Source organism: Lontra canadensis, unplaced genomic scaffold (assembly GCF_010015895.1).
Source record: "Lontra canadensis isolate GAN:19392208 unplaced genomic scaffold, GSC_riverotter_1.0 scaffold3, whole genome shotgun sequence".
Classification (NCBI taxonomy): domain Eukaryota; kingdom Metazoa; phylum Chordata; class Mammalia; order Carnivora; family Mustelidae; genus Lontra; species Lontra canadensis.
The window spans coordinates 57,345,414-57,350,578 of record NW_022630997.1 but is presented as its reverse complement, the minus strand read 5'-3'; the positions used below and the strand labels follow the sequence as shown (position 1 = coordinate 57,350,578).

General features: G+C 38.5%; 1 pseudogene; it reads right to left on the bottom strand.

Moving 5' to 3' along the window:
- Nucleotides 1–1,115: 1,115 nt before the first annotated feature.
- Nucleotides 1,116–1,948, bottom strand: LOC116858424 (annotated as a pseudogene).
- Between the last annotated feature and the right edge of the window lie 3,217 nt (nt 1,949–5,165).

Here is a 5,165-nt window from a genome sequence, read left to right as displayed (position 1 = left end):
CTCCAGAGGAAGAAGTTACAGTCATGTTACAAATGGACAGAATCTGAACCAAATCATTAAAAAAAAAAAAAAAAAAAAAAAAAAGAAAAAGGTAAGAATTTGTTAAGTGGACAAGAGGGAAAAGGTCATTCCTAGGAATTAAAAAAACAAAAAACAAACAAACAAAAAAACCTAATATGAGCTCTGCCTCCAGATTTTCTGATTAAATTGTTCTGTGTTGACAACCTGGGTTTCTAACAAGATTCCCAGGTGATGGTGATATTGCCAGTCAATAAGAACCATGGGTTTTGAGGAGAAAATATAGATCCCCATGTTGAGTTGGAAGGAATATGACAGTGAATCAGTAATATTCTTTTCATAAAAAGGAAAGAAAGAGACCATCAAGAATCTAAGAAATGGCGGAGCCTGGGTGGCTCAGTGGGTTAAAGCCTCTGCCTTCAGCTCAGGTCATGATCTCAGGGTCCTGGGATCGAGCCCTACATCAGGCTCTCTTCTCAGCAGGGAGCCTGCTTCCTCTTCTCTCTCTGCCTGCCTCTCTGCCTACTTATGATCTCTGTCTGTCAAATAAACAAATAAAATCTTAAAAAAAAAAAGAGAGAGAATCTAAGAAATGGAAAGCAGGACTGAATGGAAAGAAGGTACATCTTCTCAGCCCAGTATGTTGGATTAAAGATTGGCTAAAATTGACTTAAATTTATGACTCGTTCCCTAATTGGTGAAGAACTCATGCTATTTGGGATGTTTCTTAGAAAAACATATATTTAGTTTATAGTCTTTGTACAGAGAAACATGATGTTAACTGGGGATAGTAATGTTAATATTTTAAACTTCTAAATGAATTTCTTTGTACTATATCAAGACACATATACATGTCTTGTATATTTTTGTCTCCCCAGCATTTCCATTTGTCTGACCACCACAACTGTGTCTTATCCTAACAGTCCACACATACCTGAAAAACCAAGCAAAGGGTGGAGTTCCATCTTTAAAAACCAAACAGGCATTTTGAACAATACATTCATAGCAATGAAACCTGGACATGTATCAGATGTGGGAGGGAAAGTTCTCAGTCTGCATTATGAAAAGGATAGCCAGATAGCAGCTGCTGGCAGAGATTAAATAGATGAAAACTGTAATAAACCATTCAAACTACTTTGTGGAAGAGATTTCCTCCCCTGCCAGAGATACTGCATAGCCTCCTGGTCAGTCTCCTCATGGACTTGGCTTTCACTTTGGGAAGGGAACCACTTTTTTCTTGCATTTTCACTTTCATGAATTCTACAGAACTAGGTCTTTTCCGTGTTTTGGGAGTTTTTTCCTGTTTTTGGAAGGATTCCTGACCTTTTGATCTTGGTTCTGATGGTTTTGAGTCTTTTCCATTCTGGTTTAATTTCTGTGCACTTTTGGCTGGAATACCTTGTATAGATTTCTTTACTGGAGGCCTGTCTTCAGCTTCCTCCTCTTCATCATCATCATCATTATCTTCTCCTTCATCATCATTTTCATCAGCAGCAAGTTCTACTTCTTTCTGTGGAAAAGTACCACCACTTCCATGGGCAGCATGCTTTCCGGACATCCCAAGGAGTTCATAACTCCTTCTTCATCTTCTGACTGCGCATCTCCCATCGTCCACCAGCACGCACAGGCCCTGAGCCGCATTCCCGCCATAAGACCACAGGTGGTGTCACTTCAAACCACCAAGGGAAACCACTGGCGGCATGGACATTTTCAAAGTTGCCAGTGTGCCTTGAATTGATTTCCATGGTAATCCATTGCTTCTGCTTCAACAATGTGCAATTCATTCTTCACACCTTACACGGACCCTTCTTGAAGATAACCGGTGCTTATTTCATCATTATCTACCTCAACATGATCTTCTTTGTCAGCCTTTGTTCGCAAACGCAAAGATAGTTCTGGGTCTCATGTCCACGTCCATTGACTCTTCCATGGGGTGGAACACTTGGGCTGGACAGAAGTGGACAGAGATAAACATAATGCAGAAAACAGCCATGCTGGAGGGAGTCACACCAGGGGGGAAATGAAATATTTTAAAACAGAAGAGACAGCACTGTAAACTCCATCATTTTAAGGAGAGAGAGAGAAAAAAAAAGGACATAAGTCTATATTATCTGGCCAGATCTCTGGGTTATACAAAGAAATAAATTTTCAGGTTTTTTTTTTTTTTTTTTACTCCTTGTCCAATTATCAATTGACTTTTTAATGGTCTATGAACCCTCACGATCTAAGGTAGTTTTACTAACCCCACTGCTTAATGCGGAGACTCCCATTACTCCATAAATTTTTAAATCCACCTTACGTCAAATTTGAGCTTCCTGTTTTTTCATTCTCTTACTCTTCTAAAACTATTTATAAAGTTAGTTATTGTATACCAACTTAAGTTAAGCTGTCACTTGGATTAAGACCACTTACACTGCTCAAATAAAGATCACAAAATAAAGGTTACAAATAGAGTAACCTATGAACTACTGTATCATAACTATGGGAAAATTCACTACTTTTACTTTTGTTCTTGAAAAATAAATCCACAGAGTATGCAAACAAAATCATTATTTTGTGATTTTTCAGTTACATCACAATCATGCTTCATTAGTATCATGAACGAATACTTCTGAAAGTTACAAAGATGTGAGTTTTAAAATGTCATTCTTTCATCTGTAATTCTTGAAAGGAATAACAATGCTGGTAAATTTCCATTTAGCTCTTAAGTGTATAGAGTTGTTCATTCCTTCAAGATATACAATCAGTATAAAGTGACCTTGAAAAATGAGTGAAACTCCTTAAAAATATTGGCAAGATTTAGAAGAGTTCTTTAGTTAGAAGTTATCCAAGAGGCTATGGGACCAATACCCAGCTTTTAGAAAGATGGATGTCAACATTTCACAGTGAAGTCAATCCTGTGGTGTGCTTCCAACAAAACGTAACACATTAACGGCATCATACTTTATCTTTTATGTGAACATCCAATTATCAAGACAGTGGTTCCCCAAGAACTTTCAGTCACCCACGAATGCTGAGTATTTCCATGTGTTCTAGTAAGTCCATCCCCACCCTTCTTTGTAAGCCTCTGAGGCCTGTGGGCTGACCTCTGTGGAGCACACAGCGGGCCCCCTAATGTCTGGCATGGATTACTGGAAAGAGCTGGACACCAGCCTAAGAGCGATGGGTGTGAGGGGAGGGAGTTACCTTCCTCACTCCTTCCTTGCTGATTTGCTCTCCCTGTCCAAGCCTCTGGCAGGAGGCCATTTCTATGCATTGTCCTCTCTGAGCTCTGAGGATTCTGCCAGCTTGGGTCCTACATATTCGTCTGTGCTTCCAATATTGCTAGGACAAGGCCTGCAAACATCCTGTGGTTTCCCCAGTTGGCCGTTAATGAACTCTGCTGTGACGTCTCACTGAGGGTACTGTTTCCTTCCAGAATACTGTTACTTAAACGTGCCCAGTGTCCCATGATAAAACAAGTTCAACAATGATATAAATACTAATAGTGATAAAGGAAATTTTCAACTCTCAGTGTTTGTGGGCTCTGCCCTCCACCCCCAACCCCAGGGAGGCTAAACTGTAACAGTTACCAAGGGCAGAATGACTGACAAAACCTCAAAGCACCTGCTCTATTTCTGCCCGGAGCACACATTGTACATCTGCTTAATTAAAAGAACAAAAAACCAGGGGTGCCTGGGTGGTTCAGTTGGTTAAGTGTTTGCCTTTGGCTCAGGTCATGATCCCAGCGTCCTGGGATAGAGCCCTGCATCGGGCCCTCTGCTCAGCAGAGTCTGCTTCTCTCTCTGCCTTTATCCTCTCTCTCTCTTTCTCTCTCAAGTAACTAAATAAAACATTTAAAAAATAAAAACAAAAACATAGGATACAGTCTGTAACCTTCCGGAATGTCCTTCCTTATGATGATTTGTAACTTCTTAAGGTAAAAACCACATACAACCCTACACCAAATGCTCCTTCCCTGGACGCTCTCTTCTTTGTGAAGACTGTGTACTGCAGACAGCCGTGTTCACTGGGGCTCCAATAACAATCTTTTCCCTTCTCTTTTACATTTTAAAAAAAGAATTCTTCATTTTCCACTGACAGCAGTAACATTTTAATAAACAAATTACTCAGCATGCGCTTAATAATGGATATATGCTTAACACATTATTTATATTACTAACATGTTCCCTATAAATTAAAAAATAATAATTTTAATATTGTTGCTCTGATATTATACTCTGCCTTCTTAAGACACCAAAAATTCATAAGTAGCACATCATTAATGATGTCTCAGAGTTTAATAATTTTAAAAACATTTTGTTTATATCTACTTTACTATCAGAGTAAAAATCTAGTTAATAAAATTTGCAGCTTAAAAATGATGTTGCTGAAAATATACCATCTCTACACACTGTTAAGCAAGAACCCACAAGGTAAGTGTATTAATTAAACATAACAATTACTTGTGTTTTTTAAAACAGAAAAACAGCAAATGAACCCAAGACCAACACAAGTCAACTTTAATAATGCAACAAAAACAGGGCACTGGGTGGCTCAGTGGGTTAGAGCTTCTTCCTTTGGCTCAGGTCATGATCCCGGAGTCCTAGGATGGAGCCCCGCATCCGGCTCTCTGCTCAGCAGGGAGCCTGCTTCCTCCTCTCTCTCTGCCTGCCTCTCTGCCTACTTGTGATCTCTGTCTGTCAAATAAATAAATAAAATCTTAAAAAAAAATGCAACAAAAACAAGACATTGAGGGCAAAAGTGCAGAGCTTGCAAATACACAGATAGAAAGTCCCAACAGCATTTTGTTGCAACCAGATTGCTTACTGAACAAGTCCCTGAGAATTCTAATCAGATAGCTCTTATAATTTATTCATATCATACTTTAATTATCCTTACTAATTCACTTGCTAAGTAATTAGGAAATAGCTTTGAAGCATGTTTAAATGACATTCTGTAGAAAGGTATGTTATTCATCAGAAGCTAGAAGGATGAATTTTCAACCACTCTGCCATGTGATTTTGATATACTAAACTTTGAAAAAAAACACTGAATTAGTATTTTATTTCTAATTTAATACCTAAGTATTTCTTGTCAAAATTCAAATCTCCTAAGCTCATCATAGGCATAGCATTAATCTTATACATTAGTCTCATAAAGAGTTA